A 12,959-nucleotide genomic window follows, 5' to 3' on the forward strand; every position below is an offset into this window, starting at 1 on the left:
GGTCTCGCCCCACGAAGAAGAAACAAAGCACAATTATGACGACGTTTGCTGCATGACAGATAATACCAGCTTCGCATCCGGATTACAGGGAGAGAGAAGACAAGCCCTCCGCTGGCACCTCCCCACACTCCACTGTCCTCCCCAGCTATTCAGTTCTGAAGGAGAGAATTAAGCCATTTTAAAATAGAACATGGACCCTTGAGAGTGAGGACCTCAGACCGTGATTCAGTGAGGCAGGTGGGACCCCGGGAGAGTTTATTTCCAGGTGCGCTGCCACAGTTGGCTGATACACAGGCTTTGAGGAGCGCAGAGCTGGCCAGAAGATCGACGTGGCTGATGCCTGACACCTTCATGTCATTCGCCATCACTGGAAGTCACCTGTCCAGCTCTTTACGTGGACATGTCCCAGCCTCAGAGGCTGAAGGCACAGAATGAGGAGCTCTCTGGCCACTTCTGCTGCCCTCTCACCTCCAGCTGGCCTGAAATCCATCTATAAAAGTACAGCGGGCCTTCATGGACCATTTCCCCAAGCTCTCCCCTGGAATCATTTTGGAAGACTCCCACTGTTGGCTTTTATATCTATGTCGATCACTTTTCTTGTATTGTTATTGGATCGGTCGGCTGGGGCTGCCCTGACGGTACGTGACAGAACTGGGTGAGCTAAACAAACACTTCCTCATGGTCCCAGAGCTGGGAGTCCAAGACGAACATGTGGGGGGGTTGGTCTCTCCCGAGTCCTTTCTCCTCAGCTCGTGGATGACTGTCCTCCCCTTGAGTCCCCACATGATCCATCTTCTGTGTCTCCGTGTATGTCCAAATTCCCTCTTCTTACAAGGACCCCAGTCCTACCAAACTAAGGACCACCCATAAGACCACATTTAACCTGAATTACCCCTTAAATTTAAATATCTCCTAAATGCAGATATAGTCACACGGAGAACTAGAACTTCAGCATACAGTGGTAGGAAGACAGTCCTGACACCCCCAGTCACGCAGGGTATTTCGTCTTTGCATCATGAGGACGAAACTTTGCTCTTCCCAGGGAGGGCTGTGGAGGACGCTGAGAGCTGACAGGTGCATCTCTAAGCACGAGGGAGGGAACTGGTCCTGGATATTTAGACCTGTAGACAGCCGCAGATGCATTCTGGAGCCATTTCTGTGACTCTGGGATTTATTTTTTTACGCATATTGAAAGCCACATAAAATGAGAGGAATGTTATTGATTTGGAGATTTCAAGTGAACAACTCAAATGCTTAATGAGAAAAATGAAATGATCATTAAAAATATAGACAGACGAAGGAGCACATTTAACTAAATTCTTACAACTAGAGGCAAGGGACCTTGGATAATTATCGTATAAACGTGGATGAAATTCTGTCTTTAGAAGATTTTAATATCTACATGCATGTGATGAAAGGATCATCTACCAAAATACATCAATAAATAGAAATAATACCCATTTCATAATTCTTTAGCATCTCTCTATATTGTTAGAAAACTACTGACATCTTTCCTAAGGATTCTGGAATCATATGCTGAAACCATTTCCAAGGTATTCTGAGGAAATGGCACAGAGAGAGAGAGGAGACAAGACCTCCATTATAACGACAAAGACCTTTGTGCAGGTGAAGTGCCACAGGCTCCCTTGGGGCCTTCTTCTGGCACTGCCTCTGTCTAGACTCGAGAAGTCTCTCTCACCAAAGACTCAGGTTGCGAGCTCTTGTAGAGGACAGCGGAGACCAGAACTCTGCGGACCAGGAAATACGTGGTCCACAGCAAGCACCTTCTGCCCTGATTTCCTCGAGCACCGTTTGCACTTCTGGCTTTGGTTCTCCGTCCTATTGCTTTGCCTTTTGGTAACTGTTAGTTTACCTCTGGGAAGGGGCAATAGGGCAGGATTCTGAAGCGGGAAGGTGCAGGTGACGTCAGGACACTTAGCAGACTTGCTTCAAGCCATGCAGCTTGGTGGTAGCAGAGTCAGGACAAGACCACCGGTCCCGCAGCCCAAGACCTCCCACAAGCCTCGTAGGAGGGCAGAGTCTCTTTTGTGCCTCGTTGTACCACACACAGCCTCCTGGGTGGGGCCTGCGTATGAGCAGTACAGGGGAGTGCCTACCTCCGAGTCCCCAGGACCAGGTAATCAGCAACATGCCAGAAAATGAGGGGCTCTGTCACTCTCTTGAGAACAAGACACCACCTCGCTCTGACCCCACTCACTTCCTAGGCCTCCTCTGTATTTGGTCAGAGAGAGAACTGTGCCCTATATCATGTATACATTGATTTGATAAAACTGTTTCCTGTCTTACTCAAACATCCTTCACCGGCTTACAAAATGTGATTCCATTTTAGATATCGATGGCTAGAGGGAAGTTATTAAGAAGTGAGAGTTATTATGTGCGCATGAGCCCAAAAATGAGTAATTATCTCCTGCGTCTCTCCAGCAGTGTCACGGAGACATGAGACAAGTATCTGTTGGTTCTCATCACACACCTCCCTCTCTGGAAACCCAAGGCTCAGTGCATTGGAAAACACGGTTGTTTCTAGGCAGCTTCCCACCAGCTGCCTGGAGATCGGCCTCACCATGGTCTGGTTGTGAATCCAATTTGCCCTCTCCACAGGGTGAGTCCACTGGCGAATGTGACAATGAAAACTACACACATGTGTCAGGAAAGCAGGTCTAGAGGGAACAAGGGGCAGCAGTGAACGGCACGTAATTTTGCCCACCTGCACATCGACCGTCTCCTCTGCTAATCAGGGGCTGGTTTTCGTGACTCTTCTATCCCTCTATCCTCACCTGACCCCCGTGACCATCCTTGCCCATCCCCTATAATGTCTCCAATGCCACACTAGAACTGTGGCTCTCTTCTATTCCACCTAAGGCAATTGATTTCAAATTCTCCCAAAAAAGGCAACATGAGGAACCATGTGCAACCCACAGTTAAAGCTTAGCTCTGTCAAAGTCTGTGATCGTGCGTGCCACTACTTCTATTTATTTCATTCATTATTTCCCCTATAAAATGGGAATGATCAATTTTAAATTTCCCTCTTGAAGTTTTCAAGAGGATTACACTGATAGTGGTGCCGGCACAAGGGACCACTCAAGGGATTCCAGCTACGATTTTTATAAATAGCCAAAGAGACTCCTTGACTCTCCTCCCCAACTTGCCTCTACCATCGCCTTCTACTGCTCATCGCCTGGGCTGCTGTTGACTGAGAATCACAGAAGCTGTGCACAGTGACATCTTCCCTAGGCATCTAGTGAAAACTGTTCTGTTGTGGAGGAGGGAGTCTTCCACCATAAGGCAGATCACAACCATAAGTGGTTAAGAGATTTCCTGAAGTCTTGGTTCAGCTGCGTGAGAGGGCACCGTGGAGCCTCCTGCAGAGTGTGACCCACAACCCCCGACATCAAAGCCTTCACAGTCCGAGGCTGAGAAGTGAAACTAGGAAGGCACGAGCAGCCCGGTCAGGAGCTGTGAAGGCGCACGCGTGGCTGCTCTCTTCCACGGCGGCAGCTCTCGTCGGCCATGAAGCCAAGTTAATCACCACTGTAACGCAGGTTCAGGACTCCAAACTCAACGACATGTCACCACGTGCAGTCCTTCTATCCTGCTGTTCCTAGATTATGTCCTTTTTTAAGAAAACAGTCATCGGACAAGTAAGACGTTTCTGAGCTCTGCGAGCCACTCCACAGCATGAACTGAAGCCGACGAGAGGGTTGTGGGAACCTCTGATCTACAGCCAACTGCTCAGAAGCACCGGTGACAATCTGGGCTTGGTAATGGTGTCTGAAGGGAGGGCGGCCTTGCAGGACCGGGGCCTCAACCTGTGGCAGGCAATGCCATCGGCAGGGAGACAGCGTCAGAACTGCGGTGGCTTGTGGGACACCTGACTGGTTTCGGAGAATTGCTTGGCGGGGCGGGGAAAGGGCCCCATGGGAACTGGGGTCAGAATCGCAGAAGGGAGGTAGGACAGCAGTTCTAAGGAGAGACCAGCATGGCCGGAGAGCTGAGGGCCACTCGGAAAGGACAACCAGCGGACGGGCAAGACTCATCGCCGGCGAGAGCTGCGGTGATGAGATGGCCTCGCCGGGACAGGTGGGAATGAGACCGACTTGTTAGAACACATGAGCGCTTCATGTCACGGGAGCCATCACCAGAGCCTCTTGTCCTCACTCTTCAGTAGCTCTTAGCCAAATAAATACTTAATGAATTTCTTTAACCGTGAAGTCTGCCTCCTTAGAAGTCACCCAGCAAGCTTTGCAAAAAGTCTGCTGCCCAAGCCCATTCCGGGGATTGTGGTTTAGGGGAGCTAGAGATCCCCAGGCAATTCTGACGAAGCCCTGTGACCAGGGAGCACCCTGGGGATGGCAGAGGGGGGAGATGGGGAGCAGGAGGTGCTCCAGGAATCCTGCATGGGGAGCATCGCTCGTAGGCTGCTGTGATGTGTGTGAGCAAAGGACAAGTGACAGACAGGGGCCAGCAATGGGGAAGAGCACACAGCTATTGTCCAGGAGAGAGGCCTTTGTTTTGCAGGTCGGATTCCCAAGTGTAGTAGGAGCAGAAGAGCTGCCACAAAGGTTCGCACCAGTGATGCAAATGCTTGGGTGACGTGCCTAGAACCTTCCTGAGCCTACCCACAAAGGAAGCCCACTTTCAGGGGCGACCACCGGTAATCCACAGCGAGGTCTGTGGCTTTGTAGCCGACCTTCATCAGAACCCCTCTCCCAGCTGCGGGGAACCTCCTATTGTAGAGTCTTGCGTATCTTTCACTATGGAAACTGGAATCCAGACACTGGCTCTCCTTGCCGTGGCCACTCAGATGCTCCTCCAACGGGGCTTCAGTTCTGCGGTAAGTGACTGGAAGGAACAGAGACCACAGAGGACTCTCACCGAGGCAATGCACGCCAGTGCCCACAGTCCCGCTGGGTACCCAGGAGCAGCGAGCTGGGACGCTTGCCGGAACACTTCTGTAGGGCTGCGTGAGCTGTGGCCCTGGGGTTGGCCCCTCTGGCGTCCACCCGTCCTCAGAGCCTTCATATCCAAACATCCCTGCAACATCTCCACACTTCCCTTTTCTGTTCCAGTAAACTAGAGCCCATTTCAGTAGCTTACAACTATGCAGCTCTCTCAAGATGTTACTACACTAGAATTCTGGAGATCTAGATGATCACAGTAGCTGTGGACACTTCTATGCCCTCTCTCTGACCAGAAGAGACCCCAATATGCGTTGTATCATAGAAACTAAATAACGGGAAGCCATTTCTTCTGCAAAACTGTGCCCCTTTACGAAATGCCTGCAGTCTAGACAGCAGTTTCCATGGGAGTGCACCATGCTACGCTATAGGTCATTTAGCCAAATTGCTTTTGATTTTTGAAATGTGCAGATTGCCTTTGCTGAAGGACCTGTTGGCATGAGGATGCATATTTAAGGCTTATTAAGTCTGCTCGCTATACAGGAGGGAATGATGTAATTGTTCTAGCTGTACACGGAGCACAGGGTAAATTCGGATATAATACTCCGGAGGAATCAGCTTGATTTCCTGCATCCAGCATATGACCTAAGGAATTAGTTTCCATCTCCACCTGCTTTGGAAAGGAAATCTTTTTTAGCCCATAGTTAAATCACCGTCTTCTTACTGAGACTCAGGCATAGCCAGACTCGAAGCCACTCTAAACTGCCCTTCCCACCCATGCACAGGGACCTGGTGAAGTGGATGATTTCTGATTCTTTTCTTTGGCTGTTTTTACTGTGCCCGCCTTAGATAAGAGAAACTAATCGGTGCAATTCTATAGTGAGTCTGCTGATAGATTTTCTGTTCCTAATAAAATTTGCTGTCAAGCTACTTTGGCCCTTCTGTTTTCATTAAAGGTCATTCAGAAAGTGGCACTGTGACAGCTGCGGGCAACCCAGGGCTCCTCTCTTTCCAGGGGGTTCACATAGTGACACCTGGTGGCCACAACGCGTCCCTACAGCGGAAAGGAGAAGGAAAAGTGTGCACGTGTGTGCGCGCAGGTGTGTGGGCGTGTGTGTGGACGCATGTGTGTCCAGGCATGGGCACACATGGGACAAAGGAGACTAAGAGAACCATGGGATGCTGACAGCAGGCAAAAATCCTGAAAACAATCTCAACAGCCATTTTGCGAGTTCCGTTTTGAGCTTTATCACCTTGTTTCCGCACTGGCCCCCAAACCGGGACGTTGACTGGTGATCAGTGAAGTCAACAGTAAAGTTAGCGACTGGCTAACGGGCTAGTTTCTCCTTCCACAGTTTGCGCTTACAAAGACCCAATGCAGAAGAATTTGTCAAGGACCATACTCACTTACGATGAAGTTTTATCTAAATATTTCCCACAGGTATACAATAGTAGTTCATACTTCTTCTATGAAAACTTTATTACATTTTTTAGAGAGTAATGTTAGGTTCACAGCAAAACTGAGGGGAAGGTGCAGAGAGGTCCCACAAATTCCCTACCCCAACGCACGCGGCCTTCGGGACTGTCAGATCCTACACCAGATGGTGGTTTGTTACAACCCGTAAACCCACACTGGCCCATCGCCATCACCCAGAGTCCGCAGTTCACATTCCGGTTCCTTCCCGGTGCGGATCATTCTACGGGTTTGCGTAAACGTCCAATGACAGGTATCCATTGATTGAACTCAATCCTTTTTAGGGACACTGCTCTAAAAATCCTCTGTCCTCCACCTGGTCATCTGCCCTCCCCTCTCCCAGTTCATACAAAAACCAACAATAACTCTCCTCTCCTTGAGTAAAACGACGAAACGATCTTCTGTATGCTGACTCGAGATATCAGAGAGAGAAAACAGAACTTCCTCCTTTAGTTTCAGCGATGATAGAGTCTCTGCATTTCACTCAATCACCCCTGCAAACATCCTACTCCCCCCACCAGGAATCCACCAATCGAAGCCCATTCATTAAGCAACTTGCTGCGCTGAGCCCAGGCTTTCCGCGGAAAGAGTAAGAGGGAGCCGACCTTCTGCGGTGCCCGCTACAGGAAGCACGTTAGCGCTCTGTCAGCTCAGAGAGATGCATGAGCTCTACTCTGCAGTGGGGAAATACACATTAACCAGGTTAGGGAGATGAGCCCAAGGCACATGAACCCACACCGGACACCTTAGGACAGGATTGGACTGGGAGCAAAGTCATGGGACATGTTGAGCACACAGAGGAGCGAGGACTCCAGCAGCCAGGATGCTGGAGGACAGAAGCTGAGCTGGGAAGGATGGTGGGAATGTTCGTGAGGGCAAAGACGGGGGGAGGAGGGCTGCATGGAAGAATCTAGCAAGTGAGCGGCCCATTAGGACCTCTTTAACGTGTAAACTGTAGAGTAGGGAACACCTGGAAATAGGTTCACACAGAAGGAGAGGTCGGATTTTAGGGAACCTTAAAGAATGGCGGGGACAATTCAGACTAGGAGGGGTAGGAAACAGCGAGCCACGGAAAGCTGCGCTGACCACGCTGTGAAACGAGCAAACACTTTCCGAATACTTCCCTGTTCGTGAAAAATGTTAACATCTCCAACAATCTCAGGCCATTTGATTAGGTTTGATTATAGCTGAAGATGGCTTTCCCAGCAAGGAGTCGATTCTGAGTTTCAGGGGCGCTTAGCAAAAATGGGTGGAAGGAAGGGAGGTAAATGGACGGACGGACAGACGGATGGGAGGACGGAAGGAGGGAAGCAGGAAGGGGGGATGGAAGGTTCGGGGGGGAAGGGAGGGAGGGTGGGTTAAAGGCGATTCCTGAGGCCCTGGTGGCAGCACAGCTCCACTGGAAACTAGTGAAGGACACTAACCGGTTCTTGACCACAGCACTTTTAAATTCTGCAGGAAAGGAAGTAACCAACAGAGCTTCACAATGAAGACCCCGGAAACAGCAGAGTCTAGAAGAGCCAATTACCAATTTTCCTTAAACATTCACCTGCTCCAGAACGTATCTGCAGAGAATCTTGCTTTTTTCTTCTCAGAAATCTCATTAAGCAGAATAAAAAGGAAAGACTTTGTGGACCACTCGTGACCTTCTGGTTGCATTCCCAATGCACACCTTCTTCAGGCCAACAGGCGAGCTTCGAAACCCAAAGACTTAATCAGCTAACCACGTCCTCAAAACCTGGCGATGTGTCTACGAGAGATCTGTAGAGCCTGAGCTACCAAACGAATGGATCACGCATCTAGTGCTATAAGGCCACTACATACTTAGTCAAGTTGAGCAACCCCACAGAGGACTTAACATGCCCTGTGAATGCAACTCTCTTGGCTTGCATTGCACTGCAAGTGACTCTGATGCTCTGCGACAGCACATAATCTAGAAAAAGCTGTGAAGCCACGTTATGCAAATCTGACTCCAAAGATGATGATCATTACCTAATTTATTCACCATTTTAAACCTTCCTGGGCTTCTAAGACCTAAGAAATCATATCAGCCTGGAGACGGGGCAAAACTCAGGCAACAATGAGCAACCTTAGGTCTTTAATCACATATGGGGTGGGACAAACAAGAGGCTGACCCTGAACAAAGCCCCCCCACCCAAGTTCCATGTTCCCCGTGGAATGGTGAACTGGTGGAGGGGCAGGGGGCTCCTGGCAGACATGCTGGCTGTCTCGCTGGAGATGGAGCCCCACATAACAGCTCTGTTTCACGGGCCTTGGGGTCAGCCAGAGGGTTCGGAGTGGAAAAGTACTGAGAACAGGGTCACAGCACACTAGGCATCATTGGACTTTCCCCCTGCCCCCAGCAAGAGCTTGTGGAAGTCCAAGGCCTGGAATCCAGAGGCCCAGGGATGAGGATGCCTGAGCCGAGTGCAGACACGTGGGACAGCCCGAGTCTTTGGCGGCCGAAGCCGTGGAGGCTGCAGTGTGCAGGCTGTGCACCCGGCCTGCCCGCGAGGGTGGCCCTCCCCGAGGCCTGCCAGGTGAACCTCTTATTGCCTGGGCCTGGGCCTGAAAAGCCATCCTTAGGATTTCAAGTAGGGCCAGATACCTCAAGTCCTGGTTTGATGGTCTATAAAAATTCCTCTAAGAAGTTGGAAGCAGTCACCCCAAAACTGTCCTGTGTCACTCACTGAGAGATTAGAAAGCATGACCTCTGAATCAGGGTCACTCGGTCATGTGTCTGAGGGTCCTGGACACCTCTTCCCCATGCCCGCTCTGGTCCTCTCCCTGCTCTGGGCCCCACAGGCTGCATATCCCCTGTTACCCGTCAGCAAGCTCTGGCTGGGCTTGCTGGCGGAAACACCTGCTCTGAGCTCCATTCTGTGGCAGCATTTGGCCATGGCTGGGCCTTCACAGAGCCTGGGACAGGCCTGCCAGGTCCCCACTCCCACCCCGAGTCCCATCGTGGGCCACGGCGCCAAAACCTCCTCACTGTCCCCTCCAGCCCCGGCTTCCTGCTCTTGCTAATCTCTAAGTCACTTGTGGCCCAATTTGATTTCTCAGCATTTCATCATCTGCAACAAACCCTTTATATTCCATTTCCCCTACTTCAAGGACAGTGGTTTCTGTCTTTCTGGCTAGATTCTGACACAGTCTTACTGGGTGAATGACTATTGGCCATAAAACTCACATCTCATTCCCATACATGGTCACTCATCAATCAAGATTTCCTAACTTAATACTGTTTAAGGGAACCAGGAAAGGAAGCTAGTATTTCCTGTAAGAAGAAATGATAGGGAATCAAATTAAGGCACCATGTGAGGCGAGATGCTTTCACTAACGTGCCCTGCAGGATGCTGGTTGACCAGGGTGTCCCCAAGGTCATCAGGGTCACTGGCCTCCCTCATAAATTGAAAAGGTCCTTTATCAACAGGCAAATGTTGGTAATAATGATTCTGGAGTCATTGTGGGTGGTCTGGTCATAGTAAAATAATAAAAGAGCCCAAAAAAGCAAGACTTGTTCATGAAACGTTCAGGAAACCCTATCTAACTGGATCTTGGAATGACAGTTTCGGGAATGGAAAAGCAGCTTACAGGAGAACCTCAGTCAGCGCCCTGCCGTCCTTTTGTACAAACTTGCTTATAAAGGGACTGAAGTTTGGAGAGACCCCATGACCATCAAAAACCAGGGAACCCCTGAGTCCCGAGGGAAACCTCCGGGCTGCTCAGGACCAGTGCACCAGGCTGGGCCCGTGGGCAGGCTCCACACCCTGAAGCCAGCGCCAGAAGAACGAAAAAGAAGTTCACATCAAACCGCAGGAAGTAAGAAAACGACAGTAAAAAGGAGGAAATAGCGTGGGGTCCAGGGATGAGCTGGATCACCTGGGACATCAAGTAGACGCCATGGCGGCACTTCCTCTTTGGCTGGTATCTCATTGATAAGCTCTATGTTTAGTTTAGCACAGGTTACGCTAGTGCAGTTCCTTTAATTTAGGCATTTCTGTCCCCCACCGTAGAAGAGTCCCGTTGCTCTGTACACATTAGCTCAACGGAGCTTCCCGGGAGGGAATCCAATTCTCCCGTTCCTGGGTCCTAGAACTGCTGTGTTTGCAGTCCTTGGCCGACAGCCTTCACTCTAGTCCCTGCAGCCTTCGTGCTCGAGCCTTTTCCCTTCGGTCCTAAAATCTCCCCCGTCTCCCTCTCATAGGGACACTGCGATTACACTGGGTCCACCCAGCCCCTCCAGGATCTGCTCCCCACATCGAGCCCCCCAATCGATCACACCCTCAAAGGCTCTTGTTCCATATGAGGTGACAGTCACATGTCCCAAGGACTAGGACCCAAGTAATGCAGGGGCTGTAATTCGTCCTGGCACACCCGCCCGGTGCCCGAATCACCTATCCCTCGATGTTAAATGGGCTCCTGGAGTGAGCTGGAATTGCTGACACCTTTGCTAACCCAGTGAAGATTTCCACCACCCTTCATCAGCCTCGCCCGGCCCTGGCATTCTATTCTCTCGACGCAAAGATGTGACATTTCTGAATGCCTTAATTTGCACTGCCTGCTGGGCGACAGACAAAACTCATCCACATATGTCCCGGATGAAAAAGTCGTATTAAATCGTGACGGCCTTAACTTCCAGGAAAAGGATGCTCACATCAGTTGATTGTCGCTTCACAATAAATTTTTAAAGTGAGTCACTCTTCCACCAAGAGATGTTTGCTTGTTATATTCCAAAAGTCTGTATTTTGGCTCTTTTGAAGGCACAATAACTTCTCATTCAGGGCTGCATCAAAGTGTATCGTTTTCAAGTCATTTAAAGAAACAACCCAGAATCCTAATTTAAGTTAAAATTCAGTTGCATGCGGTGCGACCCACGGGAATAAATCAGCGGAGGTGACAATCAGACGAACAGATTCCTCTTACACTTGGTTAACTTCCCAGATGCAGGCTCGGTGACAATTTCATCAGAATGTAGTCCTCTGCCTGGAGGCCGGTGCAGTGCTTCTGATTCTGATGGGAAAATGCTTTCCAATTGTGGAAATTTGAAAACGTGAAACAACGATCTTTTTTAAAAGCAAAAACATGATCATTAGTGTGGGTGAGGTTCCTCTCTGCTTTTGCATTCGCACGACCTCCAAAAATCACCACTTACGTAACAAAGCCATATTCCAGGCTGAATTTGCATGACCTTTGCCGCTGGTTTGTGTTTTATGGCCCCTGAGACAAGGGTGGCCTGATCTGATAGTAAATAAAGTTGCTGTGCCATAAAGTTATTTCTAAAAAAAAATCTCACTAATTCTAAATTCCTATCTGATTCCATCTCTGTTCAGATATATTTTTTCTAGCATTACATATTACAAAGTCAAAAAGTCCCTTCAATCTGCATAGAACATTACCTTGGAACAATAAAAATGTCACAATTTTCTCAGCACCATAAATATCGCAGGGTATCCGACGTTAAAATTCAACCCCATGATATAGAGTTTAGACTAATATATTTCCTGTTACGTAGGAAAAGTGTTTCTATAGACATTATTAGGATTATTCTGTGCTCCTAATAGTTTCTTGATGATGGGCCTTCTATACATTCATTTATATGCATTTATTCCTCATTTAACCAACATCTGCTTAATTAGCATCTGCCCCAAGCTAGGTCTTAGGGAAACGAGAGGTTAAGAATTCAGGACCCATAAGAAACGTGTTCTTAGTCTAGCCAGGAAGAAAAACATGCAGTTAAGCTTTACCATCAAGATATATTCAAAATCCTGCAGGGACACCTAGGACCAAGTGATTTATTCCATCTGGAAAAGTCTTTAAAATGTTTCAAAGGAAGCAGCATTTTAAGTGGGTCTTATAAAATGAATTCAGAGTTATCATACGGACAAAGGACATTAATATGTATGAATGTGTGTTGAGTTTCTGCTAGTAAGAGGCATTTGTAGGAAGCTCGGACCAGAAATCAGGTGACCCGGGCTCTAGCTCTCTCTCATGGTCATTCATGGGCATTTCATGTTCCTTTCTTGACCGCTGTGTTGGAATAATGAATCCGGTGCCTTCCATCGAAAACTGTATGAATCCTGGGCTCCAATCAGACACGGTTCCCTCCTGTCCCATCATCACCGTGACTCTGCCCACACATGCTCCACCCCCAGCCCCAGCCAATCATACAGAGGAAGAATGACAGGCATTAGACTTCATGACAAGAGGTGATGCTCATGGCACCACAGCCTCCAGGCCAGGGATGTTAGCTCAACGGATCAGAGTGGTCTCCACCCGAGGAACGACAGGGTCTATGGCCATCTCTGCCCACAGCCAGAGAAGTGCCCCTTGAGGTCCTTCTCTCAGGCTTTCAGGTGCCCCAAGTGGGATCTGAACACTGGATTCCACAGGAGCCATAGGGGAGCCCTGGGGGCCGGTCACATCCCCTTTACCATATGAAATGTCCACTCCTCTGCTGGCATCTCTCTGTCCTCTCTACAGAGTCCCTTTGTCTCCTAATTTAAAGCTCTGACTTTTCTATCTGCTTTCTGGATGCTTCGGAAATGTCCTTACCCACCACATTCAGG

Source organism: Mustela nigripes, chromosome 18 (genome assembly GCF_022355385.1).
Source record: "Mustela nigripes isolate SB6536 chromosome 18, MUSNIG.SB6536, whole genome shotgun sequence".
Lineage (NCBI taxonomy): Eukaryota > Metazoa > Chordata > Mammalia > Carnivora > Mustelidae > Mustela > Mustela nigripes.